At 45.4% G+C, this 13934-nt stretch overlaps 1 pseudogene; it reads right to left on the bottom strand.

Moving 5' to 3' along the window:
* Nucleotides 1-4319: 4319 nt before the first annotated feature.
* On the bottom strand, nt 4320-11395 carry LOC135533781 (protein HID1-like; annotated as a pseudogene).
* Between the last annotated feature and the right edge of the window lie 2539 nt (nt 11396-13934).

Genomic DNA, 13934 nt, shown 5'->3' with positions numbered 1-13934 from the left:
GACTGTCTCAGGATGTCTCATGGTTCCATAGGGTGGTCATATTAGTGTGAAGACTGTCTCAGGATGTCTCATGGTTCCATAGGGTGGTCATATTAGTGTGAAGAGCGTCTCAGGATGTCTCATGGTTCCATAGGGTGGTCATATTAGTTTGAAGAGCGTCTCAGGATGTCTCATGGTTCCATAGGGTGGTCATATTAGTTTGAAGAGCGTCTCAGGATGTCTCATGGTTCCATAGGGTGGTCATATTAGTGTGAAGAGCGTCTCAGGATGTCTCATGGTTCCATAGGGTGGTCATATTAGGTGAAGAGCGTCTGGATGTCTCATGGTTCCATAGGGTGGTCATATTAGTTTGAAGAGCGTCTCATGATCTCATGGTTCCATGGGTGGTCATATTAGTGTGAAGAGCGTCTCAGGATGTCTCATGGTTCCATAGGGTGGTCATATTAGTGTGAAGAGCGTCTCAGGATGTCTCATGGTTCCATAGGGTGGTCATATTAGTGTGAAGAGCGTCTCAGGATGTCTCATGGTTCCATAGGGTGGTCATATTAGTTTGAAGAGCGTCTCAGGATGTCTCATGGTTCCATAGGGTGGTCATATTAGTTTGAAGACCGTCATAGGATGTCTCATGGTTCCATAGGGGGGTCATATTAGTGTGAAGAGCGTCTCAGGATGTCTCATGGTTCCATAGGGTGGTCATATTAGTTTGAAGACCGTCATAGGATGTCTCATGGTTCCATAGGGGGTCATATTAGTGTGAAGAGCTCAGGATGTCTCATGGTTCCATAGGGTGGTCATATTAGTTTGAAGAGCGTCTCAGGATGCCTCATGGTTCCATAGGGGGTCATATTAGTTTGAAGACGTCTCATGATGTCTCATGGTTCCATAGGGTGGTCATATTAGTTTGAAGACAGTCTCAGGATGTCTCATGGTTCCATAGGGTGGTCATATTAGTTTGAAGAGCGTCTCAGGATGTCTCATGGTTCCATAGGGTGGTCATATTAGTTTGAAGAGCGTCTCAGGATGTCTCATGGTTCCATAGGGTGGTCATATTAGTTTGAAGAGCGTCTCAGGATGTCTCATGGTTCCATAGGGTGGTCATATTAGTGTGAAGAGCGTCTCTGGATGTCTCTCATGGTTCCATAGGGTGGTCATATTAGTTTGAAGACTCATAGGATGTCTCATCTTTCCATAGGATATTAGTTTGAAGAGTGTCTCAGGATGTCTCATGGTTCCATAGGGTGGTCATATTAGTTTGAAGAGCGTCTCAGAATGTCTCATGGTTCCATAGGGTGGTCATATTAGTGTGAAGAGCGTCTCAGGATGTCTCATGGTCTGCCCCCGTTCACTGCAGATGCGGAAGTGCGAAATCGGCAGATGCGGCATATTGAGAAGCAGTATTTGTGTTACATAACTCAACTAACCTGGTCCCAGATCTGTTTGTGTCTTGCCAAGTTGACAGTGTTTGTGTTGGCGTGCCAAATAGACAATGTTTGTGTTGTCATGACAAAGTTAGTGGCAGATGGACAATTCACACAGCCTTGCCAAGTTGGCAAGACAGCACAAACAAGATCTGGGACCAGGCAAGGACTGAACATCACATCCTCCTGAAACGACCTGCATTCCTTTATTTTCTCAATTATCTGCACCAGACAAAATGTGTATAGTTGTGCTGATATAGGTGATGTTTTGTGACACTACAATTTATTTCCCCAAGACACCGATAAGGCAGTGCAAAATTGTGAATGATCTACATGACATTATTAAAGGTGAGGTCATTGGGTTGATTCCCACAAGACTTTCACCTGTTTAGTCATGTTATTTATCAGTGATTACTCCAAGGAAGGGAGTAAGGAAACTTATATGGAATTTGAATAGGGCCTATAGTTGGCTCCCTCATGTGAATACACAGGGATAACAACTTCCACCTATGGACTAAATAATGAAAAGCAGAAAAAAGTACAACTACTGTGTAAAGACATACCACAAGACATACCACTGCTCCTAGCAGACCTTGGTTAGGCAAAGCAAACATCTGTTCCTCACATACTCCGTTCAAAGAACTTAACTTGAAAAACAAAGGGATAAAAAAACTCTTGAGATGCCGTAACAACATCATAGCCAGTATACACTTCCTCAAAATAGTCAGAATTATTCTAAGATAAATCCAGAAATCTGTAATTCATTTTGACATTTTTTTGCAGAGGAGGTCTCAGTCATGCAGCTGTACATCTAAACGAAGATGTTTGGTGAAGTAAGTAATTAAAAAATAAAAATGAAAACTAGTTGTGTCTCATTGAATGAATCCCGTCCATAGTTCCTATTAGGAGTAGTACTGTTGACCAAACACCGACGAAGGGGGCGTAGACTTTGGCTACCGAAATGTGTGTGCTCAAAATGAAACTAATAAAAAAAGTCACAGAATTTCATTAGAAATGTGCATGAGTTGTTGACTGGGAAGCATGCGACAGGCTTTCAATATCAGAAAATTCTATATGACATCTTATGGTTCCTTCAAATGCAATATGATTGTAATGTCTATCAACAATGACAAGCCACCGGGGTCTGACAACTTGGATGGAAAATGACAGAATAAAAGCAGACCATATTGCCACTCCTATTTGCCATTCCTTCAATCTAAGCCTACTAGAAGGTGTGTGCCCCCAGGCCAGGAGGGGAAGCAAAAGTACTTCTGCTACCCACGTATAATAAAGGCCCCTGTACTGGCTGAAATAGCCGACCAATCAGCCTTTTACCAACCCTTAGTAAACTCTAGGGAAGCACGCTTAAAGGGAAGGACATTCAACAAGCATGGCACTTACACAAATGACTGATGATTGGCGGAAAGAAATTGAAGATACAAAGATTGTAGGAGCTGTTTTGTGGCTTTTGGCAATGTTGATCATAGTCTTCTGCTGGAAAAACGTATGTGTTATGGCTTTACACCCCCTATTATTGTCACGCCCTGACCTTAATTATCTTTGTTTTCTTTATTATTTTGGTCAGGTCAGGGTGTGACTAGGGTGGGTATATTAAAGAAGTATGTAGGCTTACCACGCTGTGCCTTGGTCTCCTCCATACGACGACCGTGACAACTATATTGTGGATAAAGAGTTACTTGTCAAACAGAACACAGAGGGTGTTCTTCAATGGAAGCCTCTCCAACATAATCCAGGTAGAATCAGGAATTCCCCAGGTCAGTTGTCTAGGCCCTTTACTTTTTTCAATCTTTACTAATGACATACCACTAGCTTTTTAGTAAAGTCAGTGTGTCTATGTATGCGGATGACTCAACACTCTACACATCAGCTACTACAGTGGGTGAAATCACTGCAACACTTAACAAAGAGCTGCAGTTAGTTTCAGAATGGGTGGCAAGGAATAAGTTCTAAATATTTTCAAAACTAAAAGCATTGTATTTGGGACAAATCATTCACTAAATCCTAAACCTCAACTAAATCTTGCAATAAATAATGTGGAAATTAGGCAAGTTGACCAACTGTCATGGTCAAAACATGTTGATACAATAGTAGCTAAGTCTGTCCATAGTAAAGCGCTCCTCTGCCTTTTTAACAACACTATCAACAAGGCAGCTCCCACAGGCTAGTTTTGTCGCACCTGGACTCCTGTTCAGTCATGTGGTCAGGTGCCACAAAGAGGTTACTCTGAAAACTACACTTGTCTCAGAACAGGGCAGCATGGCTGGCCCTTAAATGTACAGGAAGCGCTAACATTAATAATATGCATGTGATTCTCTCATGGCGGCTCAAAGTGGAGGAGAGAATGACTTCATCACTAATTGTTTTTGTAAGAAGAGTTGACATGCTGAATGCACTGAGCTGTCTGTTTAAACTACTAGCACACAGCTCGGACATCCATGCATACCCCACAAAACATGCCACCAGAGGCCTCTTCAGTCCCCATGTCTAGAACAGACTCTGGGAGGCACAGTTTTATGTAGAGCCATGGCTACATGGAACTCTATTCCACATCTGGTAACTGACGCAAACAGTAGAATCAGATTTAAAAAGCAGGTAAAAATAAACCTAATGGAAGAGTGGGGACTGTGAAGAGACACACACAAAGGTACAGACACACACTTACACATAGTAAGATACACTCTACACACACGTACATATGGATTTTGTCATGTAAATATGTGGTAGTAGAGACCTGAGGGAACACACTTAATATGTGGTGAAAAGTGTTATGAAATGTAATGTCATTAAATTGTATATAACTTAATGTTGCTGGATCCCAGGAAGAGTAACTGCTGCCTTGGAAGGAACTAATGGGATCCGTAATAAATACAAATAAAATAATTGAAAGGCTTTGCTGGTTCCTTTATGAATAGTTTATAATATAGTATTCTGTATAGTTCAAGAAAAAAATACTACTTTAAACATCAAACACAGTATTTACAGTTGACAATGCTGATTGCAGAATGACATGCAGACAAATATAACAATGTACATGTAAGATATAGCCATTGACTTTTACACAGTAACATAAAGTCAGTTTGGATATTTGTTTCTTTCAGTCGGGAAAAGACAATAGTGTCCTTTTCAAGTTCTTGACGAGATACAGTACCTTGTCACATTGCCACTTTACAAAGAGCACAGCAGTAAGGTCTCATTGGAAGAAGTGCAATTTCACAACATGACACGTTCTCCCTTTAATGTAGCTAATACAATCCATGTGAAATAGCAATACAAATCCAATAATATTTTAGGCTGCTAACTAAAAGCGTAATTTTGACACTTTATAATACATTTCATGAATAAGCAACAGTAAACATTTCTGTATTTAGAAGCATTGTAATTCCTACAAATGTATAATAATTTGTGAACATGTTTAAGTTTATATAATGTCTTCATAAAGGTCATTATAAAGTGTAACCAATGTCTCCCATACTCTCTCCATACTCTCTCCATCAAAGCTGATTTTCACACAGAGCTTTAACATGGAGTCCATGATTAGGAAGGGACAGTTTGCTTGCTAACACTAATGTCTCAGTGCTTTGACAGACATTCTGTAGTCTTGAGGTTTCAGGGTGTACTTACACAGTGTAGATAATAGTCCTATCCTCATCCATGTCTAGGGGTTTGAATTACACATTGACCCTTGTGGGTGCCCATTGTTTATGTCTATGACACTTCTGGTATGGCTTCACATAGATATTTCAATTCTGATATGAGGTCCTGATTTGTAAAAGGGGTGCCCAGCCCCTCTTAGCCCCCCTGTAATTCCAACCCTTTACAACTCAACCTCCTGCTTTTGGAGTAGGTGCTAGCTATCCTCCCCCTTTCTCAATATTGTCCACATTACATTTGCACAACCGGGGGAAAGTCAAAGAGAAGGTGTGAAGGGCAAGCATGATGATGATGAGGCAAGTTGAAGGTAGGTGAGGTTCAAGGGAGAGAGTGCCAGTAGGAGGAGGGGACAGGAACAAGACAGGAAGTAGTCCCATCTTCAGTCAACATCTCTTTCCTGTTATCTACATCTTCTGGATCTCAAAGAGACGTACGTCCGTGTCGTACCAGATGGGCGGGTCCACGTTGCTGTGAAGACAAATAAAGGTTTCAAATGTTAAATACATTGGAAGACTATTTCCTCTTAGATCGAAGAGGAAGAGAGAACGCATTGGAACGTTTGAAAAATGTTCAGGAAGTCCCTCCCTGCTTAATTCATTTTCTTCTGTTTGTTGCCAAATGAACACATCCCAGAAGAAAGAAGTACACAGATGAAACCCCACATGAATCATGAAAATGAGTGAAATACCATAGGACTACAGCTCCCATCATGCCCTACTCACCGCAGGTAGACCACTCCCCACATGTAGGTGCGGAACCACATGGCCGTGCCGGCATTGGCCTGGTACTTCCGGATGAGGATGGGATGGGGACGGGCAGGAGGCCCACCAGGGTACCATGCTGGAGGAACTTCAGGATCTCAGACTCGTCTGTCAAACCTCTGAGAGAGAGAGAAAATATATTTTTGGCTCCACATACATAAAAACAGATATTTAAATATCATCAGTTATTAAAGTGTTTCTTCCAAAATGGATGGTGTGTGTTGTATGAGGGGTTGGGAGCAAAGTTAGAAACTATATAATAATATACCTTATAATATATATAATAAAATAACTTCACAGCATCTACTGACACTTCATAGAAGTAAACCTTTGATGACCAATATGACCAGTGATGTTTGACTTACTTGTCGATACAGATCTTCTCAACCTGTGGGACCAGCACCTGCAGCAGACGCATTATGGTCTGTAGGGGGAGCTTACACTTCCAGGAGAGGACCTGAGGGAGAAGGAAGGGACACGTTACACTCTTAGAACAAAAGGTGCTAAGTAGAACCATACAGGGTTCTTCAGTTTGTCCTCATAGGGGAACCATTTTTGGTGCTGGGTAAAACCCTTTGCAGAGGGTTCTATGTAGAATGGATCTGTGGGTTAGAGTGTGGCCATGGCAACACCAGGGTTGTGGGTTCGTGTGGCCATGGCAACACCAGGGTTGTGGGTTTGAGTCCCGCATTCACTGTCTATGTTGACAGTTCTTTAAGTGGCCTTGAATAAAACCGTCTTCTAAATGACAATATTTAATTTTACTATTAAAACTACTCACCCAGTCTGGTGTAGAGGACCAGTGAGATTGATACCTACTCACCCAGTCTGGTGTAGAGGACCAGTGAGATTGATACCTACTCACCCAGTCTGGTGTAGAGGACCAGTGAGATTGATACCTACTCACCCAGTCTGGTGTAGTGGACCAGTGAGATTGATACCTACTCACCCAGTCTGGTGTAGAGGACCAGTGAGATTGATACCTACTCACCCAGTCTGGTGTAGAGGACCAGTGAGATTGATACCTACTCACTCCAGTCTGGTGTAGTGGACCAGTGAGATTGATACATACTCACCCAGTCTGGTGTAGAGGACCAGTGAGATTGATACCTGGTCTGGTGTAGAGGACCAGTGAGATTGATACCTACTCACTCAGTCTGGTGTAGAGGACCAGTGAGATTGATACCTACTCACCCAGTCTGGTGTAGAGGACCAGTGAGATTGATACCTACTCACTCAGTCTGGTGTAGAGGACCAGTGAGATTGATACCTACTCACCCAGTCTGGTGTAGTGGACCAGTGAGATTGATACCTACTCACCCAGTCTGGTGTAGAGGACCAGTGAGATTGATACCTACTCACTCAGTCTGGTGTAGAGGACCAGTGAGATTGATACCTACTCACTCAGTCTGGTGTAGAGGACCAGTGAGATTGATACCTACTCACCCAGTCTGGTGTAGAGGACCAGTGAGATTGATACCTACTCACTCAGTCTGGTGTAGAGGACCAGTGAGATTGATACCTACTCACCCAGTCTGGTGTAGTGGACCAGTGAGATTGATACCTACTCACCCAGTCTGGTGTAGAGGACCAGTGAGATTGATACCTACTCACTCAGTCTGGTGTAGAGGACCAGTGAGATTGATACCTACTCACTCAGTCTGGTGTAGAGGACCAGTGAGATTGATACCTACTCACCCAGTCTGGTGTAGGGGCCCAGTGAGACTGAGAGGTACAGGAGATGGTGGATGATGTGCTCGACATGCGCCTTCTCTCCATCTCTGCCTCAGTGTAGAAAACATCCTGAGAACATAGAACACTGATGACTGATACACACACACGCACACACACACACACGCACGCACACACGCACACACGCACACACACACTTACCTCATTGTCCCTTCCAGAAACAGACTCTGTGTCGCTGGCCCCTACAATGGCGCCGTGGACAGCCTGTGGTGTGTGGTCAGCCTGGGGTGTGTGGTCAGCCTGGGGTGTGTGGTCAGCCTGGGGTGTGTGGTCAGCCTGGGGTGTGTGGTGTGACGCGTGTGAATGCTCCATCTTCAGCACAGAGATCATGGTGCCATCCTCTGACACCTGAGACTTCTCAGTCAGTTTGTCAATGGCTGCAGACAGGGATTGATTTGACTGCACAGTAAAACAATCCACACAGTACAAAGGTGCTCCGAACGTGACAGAGATAGCACAATAAAGACAGAGTTTTATTTCCTTTGTGGTCCTGAAGGGACTGACGCTATATGTCAGTTCATACAAAACTATGACACACCACTGGATGATAACTGTTGTGTTGAGAGAGTCCATATGGGGGAGGTGCAGTTGTGTACCTGGTATAGAATCCTGGTCGTGTTCAGATAGTAGTTATAGATACAGTAGTTATTGTACCTGGTAGTGTTCAGATAGTAGTTATAGATACAGTAGTTATTGTACCTTGTGTTCAGATAGTAGTTATAGATACAATAGTTATTGTACCTGGTAGTGTTCAGATAGTAGTTATAGATACAGTAGTTATTGTACCTAGTAGTGTTCAGATAGCAGTTATAGATACAGCAGTTATTGTACCTGGTAGTGTTCAGATAGTAGTTACAGTGCCTTGCGAAAGTATTCGGCCCCCTTGAACTTTGTGACCTTTTGCCACATTTCAGGCTTCAAACATAAAGATATAAAACTGTATTTTTTTGTGAAGAATCAACAACAAGTGGGACACAATCATGAAGTGGAACGACATTTATTGGATATTTCAAACTTTTTAACAAATCAAAAACTGAAAAATTGGACGTGCAAAATTATTCAGCCCCCTTAAGTTAATACTTTCTAGCGCCACCTTTTGCTGCGATTACAGCTGTAAGTCGCTTGGGGTATGTCTCTATCAGTTTTGCACATCGAGAGACTGAATTTTTTTCTCCCATTCCTCCTTGCAAAACAGCTCGAGCTCAGTGAGTTTGGATGGAGAGCATTTGTGAACAGCAGTTTCAGTTCTTTCCACAGATTCTCGATTGGATTCAGGTCTGGACTTTGACTTGGCCATTCTAACACCTAGATATGTTTATTTTTGAACCATTCCATTGTAGATTTTGCTTTATGTTTTGGATCATTGTCTTGTTGGAAGACAAATCTCCGTCCCAGTCTCAGGTCTTTTGCAGACTCCATCAGGGTTTCTTCCAGAATGGTCCTGTATTTGGCTCCATCCATCTTCCCATCAATTTTAACCATCTTCCCTGTCCCTGCTGAAGAAAAGCAGGCCCAAACCATGATGCTGCCACCACCATGTTTGACAGTGGGGATGGTGTTTAGGGTGATGAGCTGTGTTGCTTTTACGCCAAACATAACGTTTTGCATTGTTGCCAAAAAGTTCAATTTTGGTTTCATCTGACCAGAGCATCTTCTTCCACATGTTTGGTGTGTCTCCCAGGTGGCTTGTGGCAAACTTTAAACAACACTTTTTATGGATATCTTTAAGAAATGGCTTTCTTCTTTGCCACTCTTCCATAAAGGCCAGATTTGTGCAATATACGACTGATTGTTGTCCTATGGACAGAGTCTCCCCACCTCAGCTGTAGATCTCTGCAGTTCATCCAGAGTGATCATGGGCCTCTTGGCTGCATCTCTGATCAGTCTTCTCCTTGTATGAGCTGAAAGTTTAGAGGGACGGCCAGGTCTTGGTAGATTTGCAGTGGTCTGATACTCCTTCCATTTCAATATTATCACTTGCACAGTGCTCCTTGGGATGTTTAAAGCTTGGGAAATCTTTTTGTATCCAAATCCGGCTTTAAACTTCTTCACAGCAGTATCTCGGACCTGCCTGGTGTGTTCCTTGTTCTTCATGATGCTCTCTGCACTTTTAACGGACCTCTGAGACTATCACAGTGCAGGTGCATTTATACGGAGACTTGATTACACACAGGTGGATTGTATTTATCATCATTAGTCATTTAGATCAACATTGGATCATTCAGAGATCCTCACTGAACTTCTGGAGAGAGTTTGCTGCACTGAAAGTAAAGGGGCTGAATACTTTTGCATGCCCAATGTTTCAGTTTTTGATTTGTTAAAAAAGTTTGAAATATCCAATAAATGTCATTCCATTTCATGATTGTGTCCCACTTGTTGTTGATTCTTCACAAAAAAATACAGTTTTATATCTTTATGTTTGAAGCCTGAAATGTGGCAAAAGGTCGCAAAGTTCAAGGGGGCTGAATACTTTCGCAAGGCACTGTAGCTGTGCAGCATTGCTCCCCATTCAACCTGATAGAGGCATTGCTTTATCTTGGCCAGGTTGCAGTTGTAAATGAGAACTTGTTCTCAACTGGCCTACCTGGTTAAATAAAGGTGAAATAAAAATAAGAGAGGATCTACAGAGGATCTACAGTGAAGAATGGGAGAAACTCCCCAAATACAGGTGTACCAAGCTTGTAGAGTCATACCCAAGAAGACTCGAGGCTGTAATCGCTGCCAAAGGTGCTTCAACTAAGTACTGAGTTTAAGGGTCTGAATACTTATGTAAATGTAATATCTCATTTCAATTTTTTATAAATTAGCAAAAATGTATAAAAAATATTTTTTCTTTGTTATTATAGGGTATTGTGTGTAGATTGATGAGGGGGAAAAAGGATTTAATCAATTTGAGAATAAGGCTGTAACCTAACAAAATGTGGATAAAGCCAAGGGGTCTGAATACTTTTCGAAGGCACTGTATATAAGTTGTTATAGATCGGTGGTGCACCTGGTATAGCGACCAGGCTGGTCTTCAGCGTTCCTGGCTCGGCGGGGACGGCCGGACGCGAACCCTCCATGGACACCGTTTCCTGGGAGCTGGTACGGGAGATGCCGCTGATGGCGTCTGGTGACTTTCTCTTCCTCAGCAAGGCCTTCTGGATGGAGGCGGGGTCGGACGGCAGGCTGGCCAACTGATGGAACAAGTTGCGTTTGCGGATAATGGCGTAGACTAGGTTACAGTTTCCTGGAAGATTTAAGAGTAAGGGGTTATGAGGGTTACATTGATAAGACACAGCAGCACATCAAAGGCAGGCAGTGAATAGTCCTTCTACTGACTTAAGCCACAGAAAGTAAGAAACATATAAATAGACTAAATACAATTCCCATATTGTATTTATTTTTCCATTTTCCGAACAGTGAGGAATTGAGAGCCTGGAAATAGATTATAGAGGGGCCCAGGTAGGAGAGTGGCAGAGACAGACTCAAACCCCCGTCACTAGCCGGTATCTGTGGTCCAGAGTCAGCAGCAATACCAACAGATCAGACTCTGGCAGGACCAAACACAGTCGTATGCTATTCTACGGAGTCAGACATGTAACCTGTTCTGAGAGGAGCAGGCTGGGTAAACACTGGTCCTCTCACCATCAAACTGGTACTGGATGATGTTGTTGAAGGCCTCCAGCAGGAAGAAGACAAGATGGTGGTTCTGGGAGCCGGAGAAGAGGAACCAGTTGGTGGAGAAGGCTTCCAAGAGGTGGAGCAGCTTGTTGGCTGCCACCATTGACAGACTCTTCAGGTAGGGAGACACTGTGGAGGAGGGGAGGAGGAGTCATTCAGATAGGGAGACACTGGGGTGAGAGGGAGGAGGAGTCATTCTAGGGGAGACACTGTGGAGGAGAAGGAGGAGGAGTCATTCAGGTAGGGAGACACTGTGGAGGAGAAGGAGGAGGAGTCATTCAGGTAGGGAGACACTGTGGAGGAGAAGGAGGAGGAGTCATTCAGGTAGGGAGACACTGTGGAGGAGAAGGAGGAGGAGTCATTCAGATAGGGAGACACTGTGGAGGAGAAGGAGGAGGAGTCATTCAGATAGGGAGACACTGGAGGAGAAGGAGGGAGGAGTCATTCAGGTAGGGAGACACTGTGGAGGAGAAGGAGGAGGAGTCATTCAGGTAGGGAGACACTGTGGAGGAGAAGGAGGAGGAGTCATTCAGGTAGGGAGACACTGTGGAGAGAAGGAGGAGGAGTCATTCAGGTAGGGAGACACTGTGGGTGAGAGGAGGAGGAGACATTCAGGTAGGGAGACACTGTGGGTGAGAGGAGGAGGAGACATTCAGGTAGGGAGACACTGTGGGGGAGAGGGAGGAGGAGTCATTCAGGTAGGGAGACACTGTGGGGGAGGGAGGAGGGAGTCATTCAGGTAGGGAGTCATTCAGGTAGGGAGACACTGTGGAGGAGAGGGAGAAGGAGTCATTCAGGTAGGGAGACACTGTGGAGGAGAGGAGAAGTCATTCAGGTAGGGAGACACTGTGGGGGAGAGGGAGAAGGAGTCATTCAGGTAGGGAGACACTGTGGGGGAGAGGAGAAGGAGTCATTCAGGTAGGGAGACACTGTGGGGGAGAGGAGAAGAGTCATTCAGGTAGGGAGACACTGTGGGTGAGAGGGAGGAGGAGTCATTCAGGTAGGGAGACACTGTGGGGAGAGGGAGGAGTCATTCAGGTAGGGAGACACTGTGGGGAGAAGGAGGAGGAGTCATTCAGGTAGGGAGACACTGTGGAGGGAGAGGAGGAGGGAGTCATTCAGGTAGGGAGACACTGTGGGAGAGAAGGAGGAGGAGTCATTCAGGTAGGGAGACACTGTGGAGGAGAAGGAGGAGGAGTCATTCAGGTAGGGAGACACTGTGGCGGAGAGGGAGAAGGAGTCATTCAGGTAGGGGAGACACTGTGGCGGAGAGGGAGAAGGAGTCATTCAGGTAGGGAGACACTGTGGGGGAGAAGGAGGAGGAGTCATTCAGGTAGGGAGACACTGTGGAGGAGAAGGAGGAGGAGTCATTCAGGTAGGGAGACACTGTGGAGGAGAGGGAGAAGGAGTCATTCAGATAGGGAGACACTGGAGGAGAAGGAGGAGGAGTCATTCAGGTAGGGAGACACTGTGGAGGAGAAGGAGGAGGAGTCATTCAGGTAGGGAGACACTGGGAGAGGAGGAGGAGTCATTCAGATAGGGAGACACTGTGGCGGAGAGGAGAAGGAGTCATTCAGGTAGGGAGACACTGTGGAGGAGAAGGAGGAGGAGTCATTCAGGTAGGGAGACACTGGAGGAGAAGGAGGAGAGGTAGGGAGACACTGTGGAGGAGAAGGAGGAGGAGTCATTCAGGTAGGGAGACACTGTGGGGGAGAGGGAGGAGGAGTCATTCAGGTAGGGAGACACTGGAGGAGAAGGAGGAGGAGTCATTCAGGTAGGAGACACTGTGGGGAGAGGGAGGAGGAGTCATTCAGGTGGGACACTGTGGGTGAGAGGGAGGAGGAGTCATTCAGGTAGGGAGACACTGTGGAGGAGAAGGGAGGAGGAGTCATTCAGGTAGGTGAGACACTGTGGAGGAGAAGGAGGAGGAGTCATTCAGGTAGGAGACACTGTGGAGGAGAGGGAGAAGGAGTCATTCAGGTAGGGAGACACTGTGGAGGAGAAGGAGGAGGAGTCATTCAGGTAGGGAGACACTGTGGAGGAGAAGGAGGGAGGAGTCATTCAGGTAGGGAGACACTGTGGGTGAGAGGGAGGAGGAGTCATTCAGGTAGGGAGACACTGTGGGTGAGAGGGAGAAGGAGTCATTCAGGTAGGGAGACACTGTGGAGGAGAAGGAGGAGAGTCATTCAGGTGGGAGACACTGTGGAGGAGAGGGAGAAGGAGTCATTCAGGTAGGGAGACACTGTGGAGGAGAGGGAGGAGGAGTCATTCAGGTAGGGAGACACTGTGGAGGAGAGGGAGGAGGAGTCATTCAGGTAGGGAGACACTGTGGAGGAGAAGGAGGGGTCATTCAGGTAGGGAGACACTGTGGAGGAGAGGGAGGAGGAGTCATTCAGGTAGGGAGACACTGTGGGGGAAAGGGAGGAGGAGTCATTCAGGTAGGGAGACACTGTGGGGAAAGGAGGAGGAGTCATTCAGGTAGGGGAGACACTGTGGAGGAGAAGGAGGAGGAGTCATTCAGGTAGGGGAGACACTGTGGGGGAGAAGGGAGGAGGAGTCATTCAGGTAGGGAGACACTGTGGGGGAGAGGGAGGAGGAGTCATTCAGGTAGGGGAGACACTGTGGGGGAGAGGGAGGAGGAGTCATTCAGGAAGGGAGACACTGTGGG

Source organism: Oncorhynchus masou, unplaced genomic scaffold (genome assembly GCF_036934945.1).
Source record: "Oncorhynchus masou masou isolate Uvic2021 unplaced genomic scaffold, UVic_Omas_1.1 unplaced_scaffold_2659, whole genome shotgun sequence".
Taxonomy (NCBI): Eukaryota; Metazoa; Chordata; class Actinopteri; order Salmoniformes; family Salmonidae; genus Oncorhynchus; species Oncorhynchus masou.
The sequence above is the reverse complement of the archived record's forward strand: the minus strand, read 5'-3'. Positions and strand labels throughout refer to the sequence as shown.